The 12,097-nt window shown below is 40.8% G+C and overlaps 1 protein-coding gene across 2 annotated transcripts in view; it reads left to right on the forward strand.

The window, feature by feature from the left end:
- Positions 1-7,503: 7,503 nt before the first annotated feature.
- The window catches only part of HPGDS (hematopoietic prostaglandin D synthase), a 29,270-nt gene continuing 24,676 nt past the window's right edge, over positions 7,504-12,097 (forward strand). Inside the window, exons 1-2 of one of the 2 annotated variants that reach the window (XM_027706549.1) lie at positions 7,556-7,595; positions 10,787-10,869. The gene's annotated coding sequence lies outside the window, so the exon portion shown is untranslated. Of the gene's footprint in view, positions 7,596-10,786; positions 10,870-12,097 lie in introns of both variants that reach the window. The other variant, XM_027706548.1, reaches the window with a different exon arrangement.

Genomic DNA, 12,097 nt, shown 5'->3' on the forward strand with positions numbered 1-12,097 from the left:
CATCTGAGTAAAAGTGCAAACACCCCTCTGTTCTCCAGAGCTGCAAGAGGAGAGCCTGAAGCCAAAGGCAACCCTGTCACTCTCCCTGCAGAGCTTTTCCCAGCTGATTCTCATTATAATCATGCCTGGTAATTGCTAATTTTTAATTATTTTTGCAGTTTACACCTGTCTAATATCAAACAAATGCTAGCTCCCTTCCCCTTCTGCTGCTATTTAAGCCACTACACAAAAGACAGTGCTTTAATATTTAACCTCTGGGCCTACAACAACTACAGAGAAGCACAAGACAGAGATTAAGCAGTAAAATATTTGTAACTAGCTTTAGAAACGTCCTCCAGGTCTCTGCACCTAGCTCTGTGCTTCTTTGCATTCTATGGACAAATCAGCACTGTAGCTGCCTACCGTACACAGTTACTTGGGACTTTGCACTCAGAGCTTCAAGCCACTGGAAGCAATTACCCTTGAAGGTGTGCCTGTAGGTCTTAACACGGCATTCACCCAAAAAAGGATGTGAGGGAGGCCAAGTGATTGCACCAAGGGGCGGGGCAGCACACCTTAGCTGAAGTCCCTGTGAGCCCCAGCCAGACAGAAATATCACCTCATGCTGCACGTGGCTCACCACAGCACAGTCACCTTGTCTGGGAACACGGGTGATGAAGCTGCACTTGGGCAAGAGCTGTCTGTCTACAGCTCCAGAAACCACTGAGCAGACGAACAGAGCAAAGAATAGAGGAGGCTAAACCCCTGTTAACCTACCTGCTTTGCTTTTTCCATACCCAGTATAAATTCAGACAAAGAACACCTGAATAACTTCTGTTTAAGGACCTCAGACTATTGTTTAATTCAAAGAGGAAGAAGAACAGCTATCAATCCAAATATGAGATTATTTGTACTTTGGTCTTTGAAGAGCACAACAGCAGAGTCCCTTTCTACTTAAGTGTGAAAGAACAAATGAATAAGTTCCTTGCTCATAAATCCAAGGCAATTTTCTGTTCTCTTCTGTTAATTGTGCATTAACTTCCACACTCAAGCTTCCCTTGTTTTTGAGTTCAAATTTGCTTCTGGTGCACAGAGACAAAGATTTACCATTTCTTCCTCCTGTCTCTTCAGTAAATTCCGAGAACTGCCTCCATCCCTTGATGTTAATTCTTCCTCAAAATTAACCCCTAATCAAAGGCATCTAGTGTTTCAGCTAAACAAGTTAATTCCTCACCTGGTATTTTCAATACGGTTTTCTGATATATATTATACTTCCTCTAACCTCCTTCACCATACCAATACCCCGGAGACACAGTGAGCTTTAGAGGTAAGCTGGCTATGGAACTGGCTAAGTTCTGTCATTTGGAAACAAATGCAAGCATTCCCCTGTTGCATTTATGTTGGCTTTACCAGTACTGATTTCTATTGTGATTAGAGGAGTTGGTGCTGGAAAGTCACTACTGGAGCCATGGGGAGGCCTTACATCTTTAAAAGCAGCATTCTGGTTTTCAGGCAGGGTGAAGTATTGAGCTTGTGGGCTACGCAAGTCACTGCGTCTCTTTTGTGTGGCAACATAACTAAGGCTTAGACACTGATCCTTTTGTCTTGCTCACTTTGACAGATCACCCCCACATACTTCCAGGAAAATAAGACTTCTCTTATAGCAAAAATCCAGAAAAGAAACAAAAAAATCCCACAACAACCAAGCAAACAACAAAACCACCACCAAAAAACCCCAAACCCACAAAGTCTTTACACCATGTTCTTCTTAATCCACCTTAGTTTCCTTGAGAGTGATTGTGACATCGAATGATTTGTTTTGTGGAATCAAAAAGCATGGCATGAAGAGATTTTTTTTTTAAGAACTCTCATATTTCAAACGGTTGAAGTAAATATTTTCTCTTCCTTCAGCCTTTCAGTTCATATCTGCAAACAGGAAGTGTGCCCTCCCTGCCCAGGTCCTGTGCCTGCTCAGGACTCCCCAGGAGCTTCCTAGTGAGACCAGACTTGCTCATGAGATGAAGTGGCTTCATGTTTTTGAGAGGGCTCTCCTTAGAAGCTTTTATTTACTGGTTAAGTAACACAGTTGTGTGTTATCTCTTCTGAAACTGATGTGGATGGAATCAGGCAGACAGCACATGTTACATTACATTATGAGGCTTAACATTTCACTAATTCCATTGACCTCTTTCTGTGAATCACAGATTATTCCCCTACTCATAAAGCACATCTGATTCCTTTACATAGTTGTCCATGCAATGTGATACAATCACAAAGGCCCACAAGGGGATGAAACCTCGTGATTTATCTACCCAAATGTAAGCAGGCAGCATCTCCAGTTTTCATCAATACTTTGTCCACATGAACAGGATGAGGAACAAAGCTCTCTTATTTTCTGCAACTTATACACAGATATTTATTTCTTAACTCTTACTTCTCTTTTAAACAGATATAACAAAACATGAATTGAAATAAGAAAAGCAGCTGATGGGCTCTGACTTGGGCACGTGGTTTTTCAATTCCATGAAAAGTTTCTGCAGGATGTAATGGGAAACAAAGCATCAGTATAGAGACCTCAAACGGGTATGAGTCAGTCATCTGCTGACCTACCAAGGACCTCCATTCAGCATCTCTGTGCTGAACTGCATCTTCTGAACGACGATGGGTCCTCTGGCTACTCATCAAGAATTTTTGCTGAAATGTCATGCGTGCATGTAACTCCCTATGAGCTGGGAAGAGCATCATTGCTCCTCCTTACTCCATTGCACTAAGTCAGAGAAGCTATTAGGATAAATGCATTCTCTATGGTAACTAGGTTTTATTACTTTGGCCAGTTTCTCATAAACAAAAGTGCTAAGATAAAGCAAATAGTCTGCTAGCTAGCTCAGGACTGAGCACAACTTACATGAATTGCTGAAGCAAATGCACCAGGAAAGGTAATTCCAAATGCTCCAACTAAATGAGCCATTATGGTCCTGCCAAAATTCTCAATTGCAAAACCAGCACCTGAGACAAGAGCCCACTCAAGTTAGCACAAGTCCTTATGCTGGCTTCAGTGGACTTTGGATCAGGGTCTTTCATATAAAACCAACTGCACCTGTGAACTTTCCTATTTATGAATAAAGCTAAAAGATCACTTCTGAACACGAAGAACTGTGTCTAACCGACTGCTCTTTATGGCTTTTGCTCTCCATGTAGTAATTTGAAGATGAATCTTTCAGCTGATGCTTTTCACTCTCCTACACACAAAATCTCCCTGCTGCCAGAAGCAGAGGAAAAAAAATGTTATCGGCTAAACTTAAAACCCCAAAATTGCAGGCTTGTCTGTAGCTGATTGCTTCTCTAAGCTGCTCTGTTTCAAAAGGAAATCTCATTACTGCTTGTATAATGATCTTATTGATCATTAAACATTGCCTTTTACTAGAGCTACAGTAACACTAGAAGGATATTTGATTAAGAATGGATAATTTCTTTCAAATACATTCACGACTCTTCTGCATACTTTTTACAAAATATCATAAACAGAGTAATGGAATATGCACGAGCAAAGCAAGCTGCACATGTAGGAACATGCTTGTTTTCTCATAGGTGGTGTTTTTAAATATACTAAACCTTTTTTATGGTTATCTTTCAAATGAGGAAAAAAACCAATGAGAACACTAATAAAAAGTTCAAATGTGCCAACTTTTTTTAAAAAAAGAAATACCTGGTATTTTTAATTCTCCCACAGCACTTCCTTGATCAAAAGTATTTCTAAACTTAAGCTACAGAGGTCCAACATTAGGTCTGTCTGAAGGTGTCTTTTTCTGGCTGAATTTACTGCTTGCTAAAGGAGAAGGGAAATTGCTGAGCTCTATTACATATAAACGTAAAAGGCCAAGTGCCTTTGCTGCATTTGCAGGTCTAACATTTTACAGGCCTAATATCTGTCATGAAGAGGATTAAAAATTATAAAACTTGTAATTATTCACTTCCTTTATATTATCCTAAATGCTTAATTGCTCAAGTTCGTAATAGCAGCATAGCACTGTAATTTAAAAAAAAAAAGGCAAGGATGGCGTGAGGAAATGAGCAAATTTCTAAGGAAGGGAACACGATGACTATATCTAAATTTATAATAAAACTTCTGACCTGAGTAGATTTATTCTCCTGGACACACAAATAAATGCACTAACTGTGGGTTACCAGTCTCAATAAGATGGTCATGTTTTGTGCAGTACAAAAGTCAACTCACCATAAAAGCCTGGTTGGAATTTCCCATCCAGGGAAAATCCTGCACCATGATCATGTACTTACTCCCATTTCAGCTCCTGTGAGCTGGGCTCTTGTTGTTCCCAAAGCAAGACGTCAGGAATCATAGATGTTTTTACTGGCACACACAGTAAGCAAGCTATCTCACCACAGAGATGTACAACAAAACATAGGCAACAGCATGAGATACTGCATCTTGTTTCAAATCTTCTGCTTAACTATTAATTCTGGGGTGCAAGGTGGAGCAGCAACGGTGACAGAAGTGGGAAAGATCTGGTCACAAGTCAATAGCCAGAGTGATCCACAACACTTATGGAATCACGGGGCAGGAGATCTGCCCTGCAGCGTCCTGATCCCCTAATAGCCTGTGAATGCTCTGAAAGGGACATCTGCCGAACTAAATCTTGGATTTAAATTTAATCCAAGTGACTTCCTCTGCATTTATCCAGGGCTTTTGAACTAAGAGGAGAGCTGCTGTGCTGACCAAGAAAGGAGATGTATCATTTAGTTAATGTCTTTGCTTCCCTGGATAAAATACACAGAAAACATCCTTTAACTGACCTGGTGACTCCATACAATCGCCAGACACGCCTGCAGAGCTGTCCACAGGGCTCGGCTGACCACGAGAAATCTGGATGTTGCTCCATGACCAAAGGGCAAATTGTCAAAAGGCAAACTGCTGAGTTGTGGGACATTTCACCACAGCTCCTCCTATGCAAATGCCTCTGCCACTGCTTGCGGGAGAGGTGTCAGATATGAATGGATGTCTCTGCATCCAGGTTTTACACACACTTGTTTAATACATCATGATTTTGACTGGTTTGTTCTCCCAGCCCTGAAGTTTCCAGAAGCTGGACAGAGGTGAAAGACACTTTAAGCAAAGAACCTTCTGCAACAGACTGGTACACAGTCCCAGCCTGACTGCTTACAACTGGCTGTTCAGAAAATTTTTCACGACAGCACCAGGAGTTGCAGGCCAAAAGGGATAGTAAGGGATAGTTTAATCTGGAAGAAAATATCAACAGAGGAAACCAAGGTTAAAGCATTTCAGTGTATCACTAACTCCATTATTTTAAACTTGTATCACCTCCTATTTTAGAAAGCACAGGAATTTATTTTATCTTTCACATGTGCACTGAGCAGAATTTGCCAGAAAGGAAGAATTACTTTTTCTTTAGAAGAAACCTCCTGATCTTGTACAAAGCTGCAGTCACCTAAGTAATAGGTGCTCCTGAGCACAGCCTCTGGAAGTCTCACTGTTTGCCTAACCACACTCCCTGCCAGGCCCTCAGGTGCTCAGAGCAGCACTGAGGGGAAGGATTAACACCTGCCCATGATGCATGGCCTGAGCCCAACTTCCACCAGATGGAGGCTGAGTTACCCATTCAAAATATGAAGTTAAAAATTTGGTCCTTCCACCAGACAGGGATTGAATTACCCATTTAAAACAGGAGGTTAAACATTTGGTCTCAGCACAGTCCTGCCACAGATTGGACACCTTTTCCTCCTGATCCACATTAAAGATTTCCTACAGCAAAGGGAAAAAGGGTTTTTTGGTACCTTGTCAGTCATTGAAGGTATAATTGTAGCACAAAGAAGTTCTTGTGCTCCATACCAACTCAATGGAAGGAAATTCTGGATTGAAGCTACAGTTTTAACTCATTAGATACCTCACATCGAAAGTAAAAGCTAGATTACCAGTGTTTTTTACTAATACTTTACCATGTATCATCATTGGGAACCTTGCCAGGGTAGGAGTAAACTGCTGTCTGTTGAAAATAATTCCTGGAGAATACTTTCTGCTTCCCTTTCAGAAGGATAAGAACCAGATCCTACAACATACCAATGTGTTCTACACTCTGCTCCAACTTAAAATAAATAAAACTTCTTAGTGGCTCAAAATCTTGCAAACACTTGTAAAATAAATTTGTTTCAAATTCCATTTACCTGAGCACCATAAATAGTCCTTCAGTTTTCTGCTAATGATGTGAGGAAAATATCTCAGACTGCTTCTCTGCAAGTGAAGGAACTCTTGTACCTGAAAGAGGTTGCTTATTCAACAATCAACAATTAAAAACTGGGGAAATATGGTATTACTTAGACCACTTTAAACTTCCCTTTTTGTAATGTACTTGAAACCACCATTCCCAAGCTGACATGCTGGAGAAAAGGAATATTAAATCACAAGTCTGCAGCAAAGGTAAATCCAAAAGCATGGAATGCCACCATTAAGGTAAACCTCAGCAATTTAGCTCACCACTCAGATTACACCAGTCCCAATTGGAAGACACTCTGGGGTTCTTTTTGTAAATTTTCTCTTAGCTATAAAGGCTGCTGGTGATTGAAAAGTCAGCTGTGGACATCAGGAAAAACATGTATTACATGGAAACAAGTCGACCTGCGGTAAATGATTAATGGTGCGAGCTACAAGGATCTGGCATGTCCTCATCCTAAGGGAGAGTGCTTTGGCCAGCACTGCTCCCTGCACCTGTGGAGAACACCCACAACTGTTTTTTATAAAAGATGAATGAGGCCTCAGAGCAGACTTGTGTAGTACACATCGGACCTTGCTCTTTAGCATCAGAAAGCTTGCTCCATTGCTGCTGCGTTCTGGTCATAAGCTCAGTGGAAAGCAAAGTACCGCAGCATTGAATGGCTTTGCTAATGCCAAAGTACAAACGAAAACAAACAGAAAAGTACAAGATCCACAACAGATAAGAAGCAATAACATCACAGACCCCTAACTTCTAATGTGCATTACTCATGGACAGAGCTTGCATGAATCCTCTTTACCCTTCTTCACTGATAACAAAAAAACCCAAAACAAAACAAAAAACCAAACCAACTCAAATCACACTTTGTTCTTTATGTAAAAGTGAGATTGCAGCTATTTAAGGCATTGTTCTAGAATTAGATCAGATATTGTGGGGCTTCACATGAGTTAGAAATAATCCAAGAAAGACATTTCTTGGCTTGTTCCACACTTCTTACATTTAAAAAAAACACCCATCGTCTGACTCAGCTCACCAGTGCCTGTATTTTTAATAATTATTATATATTTTTTAAATGGCACTTTAAAGTATTTCTTGTTTTAAACACAGGCTGAAAAACTCCAGCACACAATTTGCTGTATTAGTCCCAAAAGTCATCAAACTTGCTTGTTATCTCAGAAAATGATGAATTTGCTCTGTGTCTGCCTGTGTATGAGAGGAGGGAGAGAGTGAGTAATGAAGGCATACTTGTCATGGGGAGTGGTTTGCATATTAATAAACAGTGCTTGAGCATATAAAAGCCTTTTCCACCGAGGTCAGCACTCAGAGGGACTCGTGTGCACTGAGGAAGGGACCACGTATCACCGCACCAGAGTGAGTTCTGTTTCAGCTTCGCTTACTGCTGCAGCCTGGTTCTTCTCTTTCCCCTTTCTTCTTTTGATCCTACTCTGCCCTTCCTAGGGCTACTGTTATAGTGGCTGTGTGGGGGTTAGTTTCATCAGATTATGCTACATGTAGAGCAAGTCCTGAGAGTATTTAATTTTTAGATTTTTGTTTGGTTTATTCAGCATGAGTCTCTGAGTAGTGCGACCAGCATAGAGAGGGATAACCAGGAGCACTGCAGGGTGTCTGTAAGTATCACTCAAGTACCTCACCCACATGCCTTCTTTGCTACTTTTAGGCATCTTTCAACTGCCTGCTTTATTTAAGACATCTGTACAATCACATGCACTGCTAAAAATCAGACTTTACCAGAAATTATGAACTGCTTTCTAGAGACAAAAAGGCAGATCAGTAGCCTGTTGGTACATTAAGCCCCTGTTTCTCACCAGTGCCTTATGTAATCAGTACTGAGCTACTCTGGTAATCAGGCTGCGTGTCAGGGTACTTCCCAAAGAAAATACAACCTCATCAGCAAAAAGCTGGAGGGAGGAAGCTCTGGGCATTCTTCAGGAAGTTTTCAGTAAGTGAAAAATTATTTTAAATCAATATTCCATTAGAGGTAAAGGCTAACTTCTATGCATTCACTTACATAACCAAGTCAAATCTAGGCTAATGTCAGAGAAATTAGATGAATATTAAGCAGCACTAACCAATTCCTTTAGGTCATTTTTGTGCACTGTTCTGTTCATTTTCAAATTCCTGTATTTTGGTTCACCAATGGATTAACATAACCTAGTCCTAATTCCCACCATCATTCTCTAGAGGAATGTGTCTGCTTCCACTGTCTGCATTTTTCTTCTTATCAAAACTCACAGGGGTTTTTGCTGTTGATTTTTGTCTTTACTTCAAAATGATACTCTGAATAGCTGTTAAGAATTTTTCCCTTTAAATTCTAACTGCTATAATTTGCCTGTGTCCATAATCCTCCTGCACACATTTCCTCTATTAAAAGCTATCTTTTGCTCACTGCTCATCTCAAACTATCCTAGTAAACAAACTATCTTTCCTGGGCTTCTGTACTCCTTAGCACTGTTTGTAAACACTAGTACTTTCATACTCAAAAGTTGCAACGTTTGTAAAGAAAACAAAACAAAAAACCCCATAGAGGTCTTTCGCAAGTTTACTCTTGTTTATTCTTTTGTTTTCTTTAATCCAAAATAGAATCCACCTCTCTCTAAAAATGGGTACATCCTGTAAATTATTCACTGCTGTAGATGCACACATGCCCAGGCACACAATCAAATCTGTTTGGATAGAAATGAAACTGAAGCTCTCCAAATTTTAAGCTGAAAATGTACACAGTTATTCTTAGGGTTCTGGGCTTGTGCACAGGCAAGCATGTTAGCCAGTCACCTTCAGTGCAGCACACTCCTGTGCCACTGACAAACACGCTCTGCTGCTCTAAGGGTTTGCTCTTAAGGTTTCTGGTTGCTGTCTGTCACACACAAACTTCTCCAGAGCAGTTAGAAAGCAGAAGTAATTGAAGTTGGTGCTCACTTTCAAGACATCTTTCATCAAAATCTCACCAGAAAATAATTAAACTGCCCAGGAGCCATTGACATACTGCTGGTGTTGGACTAGCAAGGGGTATGCCATGCCACTGAAAGCTATTCACACCAGCTGAAGACTTACATATGCTGCAAATCTCAAACAGGTGATTTTTTTACCCTTTTGACAGTCAGTCCAAGAGGGGGAGAAAAACAAAAAGGGAAAGAAAAATCTGCCAAATCCCACATATACGTTTCAAAGGGCCACCATTTTGAAGAACCTTGCTTATCTCGAGTCAATCTGCTAAAACTCCTCCCCCAAAAAGCTACAATGATGAACTTGAAAAAAAATGAAATGGCTAATTTTTTATCTTTTTAGCAGGAACTAAAAATGTTGCTGGCATGACTCAGTAAAACATAAGCATGTAATGGAATAAGAGAGAAAACAAGGGCATTCAGGGGTACCAGACAGTCTTTGTATTATGCTTTGGTTTTGGGTAGCAGATGGCAAACAAAGAAAGGTATACAGAAAAACAATGGTTTGAGCTGTTTGGCAAGCTTTCTTTGGTTGATGTTTGACAACAGTAAAAAAATAAATGTGGGACACCAGCCTCTGTAATGGTGTGTCTCAGGTAAATGAGCACATTTTTTGCGGGGGGGGTCAGGGTACTCTGGGGCAGAGCAGGAACACACAGCAATGGGCACTGCCCCAGAGCCAGACTCTACCTGGTGTTTCCATCAACAAAGCTGAAATTGGCTGCAAACTGCTGCTCAAAAAGTACTTTCTTCTTAAGCATGGGGACACATAGGTTAGGGTTTTACTTACCGAACAGGTTGTGACCGTAACTCATGGAGTCTTGGACGTTTATCACTTACAGCCAAATCTAGGTGGTCTCCAGGTTTTAGGTTGAGTGTTGGGCAGAGCTGTAGGTCCATGTTTCCCAGCGCTGGTCCTCTCAAGAAGATTGGCAATACCTGAAGAGCATTTTAGCAAGGTTCTGGGTCTCCTCAGGCTCACTCTGCCTGAGAAAACAATTCCAAAATATCTGAAAATACTTGAAATCTCTGCCCTGGCCCACTGTGCTGGTGCCTCCTGGGCAGGGTGGCAACGTGCCAGACATCCCAGGGCGGAGCAGGAGGACACCAGGAATTTGTGAGCAGGAGACATAGTGGGGGGTGCTGGAGAACTCTACGAAGTGAATAAAACCTTGCCCAGTCAAACCCGTACAGGCTACAGGGATCATACGCAGTGCTTAAAAGCCTATCTAATTCTTTCTTTCACACCTGTAATTTTATTTTTAGCAAATTGTATAGTGGGTTCACAATATGCAACAGTTCAAGAGCAAAACAGTTTAGACTAGCAGGGGGAAGGACTTGATATTTGCACTTCCCCTTGTACATATGCACCCACACATGCAGACATGGCTGAGATAGAAAAAAAACCTTTTTAGCATCCAAGGAAAGATATTAGGTGGCTAAGACAGTTGTTATACAAATTACTGTGCTGGACAAGCTTGAAAGCTTGGGAAATGGCCATGAAATTATCCTAGCAAAACCAGCAGCTGCCTTTGGAGAGCCAACTAAACGACTCAATACACAGTAACATCACTCACAGTTGAGCTCTGTACTTTGTAGGAATATTGTGAAGTGGTGCTGATTCATCTGGAGCCTACGGAGACAGATGCAAGGCATGAATTTTACAGGAATGACTGGTGTTGGCAAGAATTAAGATTATTTAGGCTTTTGTTCTACCACAAAATGCCTGAGGGAATTCTTAAAACACCTGATGAGGAAATGAAGACTTAAACAGTTTCTCCTGAGAAATTATCCTAACCACTCCTTCGTCTGCATCTTTTCTGAGATCTCTCCTCTTGCAGTTTTATTTACCAGTATTTCACGGTCTCAGGTGTGCAATTTATTCATCTGAAGTTCATTACAGCTTTGGAGGCTGCACAAAACAATTTCAAAAGTTATTTACATAAATCTGGGACAGAAGTAGATGCAAACCAAAAGAGTGAGGATCAGACAGAAAGCAAAGTTGCCATAGGTACTCAGGTCCTAAAAGGAAGAGCCTGGCAAGTCAGGCAGAAGGAGCATAATGACGAGGTGGCTGAGTGAATCCCTGTCTGTTACCACCACCCTGCCTCCTTCCACCTGCTGACATGTAGGAGCTCCCTCACTCACTTCAGTTCAAATGAACTGGGTGAACTTCAAATATCTCAATTCTTATCAGTTTGACTGCAGTTGCCTGAGGGGCAATCACATGAAGGGCAGCAGCTACAAAGTCAGCTTGGAGAAACCCAGTGGGCCCTGGTGATCTCCTTCAACAACAGCCTTGGCAGTGAACACCCATTCATTGTCTAGTCAGAGTGGACTCTCACTTTCAAAAAAATTCTCTCAGAATAAGTATTCTTCTTATCCTCCTCTACATTGTGGCTTTTTTTTTTAATTAAAAAAACCCCAAACCTCTATTAAAAAAAAGTGGGTTTTTTTCCTGTGTTCTTGAAGGATTTTTCTAGAGCTCTGATTTTTCACATCATCAAACCAAGCTTGCAGCTTCCTCAGGCAGGTAATTTCTTTAATGTCTCATACAGCCCCTTCTCTTAAGCTCACATATTGACATATCAGGCCTTGCTCACACAGCAGACTTTTACTCATCAGGTCACTTAACATACTCATAATCATTAGTACTACTCAATAATCCCAATGCTTTTAAACTTCTCATTTCAGGAGGCTGATTACCCCCACAGGTCACAAATAAACAGCACATTGGGTAAAGACATGCAAAATCCTTCTAAAAAAAATTTATATCTATATATGCTTGAAGTAATGAAAAAATATCAGGCCACAACCATTATATTTGGAATTTGTTATTTCAAAACTCAACCTGCATCAAATTGCATAAACATTTACTTCAGTTGATTTGTGTACAGAAAAGGGTGTGCA

Source organism: Neopelma chrysocephalum, unplaced genomic scaffold, assembly GCF_003984885.1.
Source record: "Neopelma chrysocephalum unplaced genomic scaffold, ASM398488v2 Primary Assembly neopelma1_382, whole genome shotgun sequence".
In the NCBI taxonomy this organism is placed as follows: domain Eukaryota; kingdom Metazoa; phylum Chordata; class Aves; order Passeriformes; family Pipridae; genus Neopelma; species Neopelma chrysocephalum.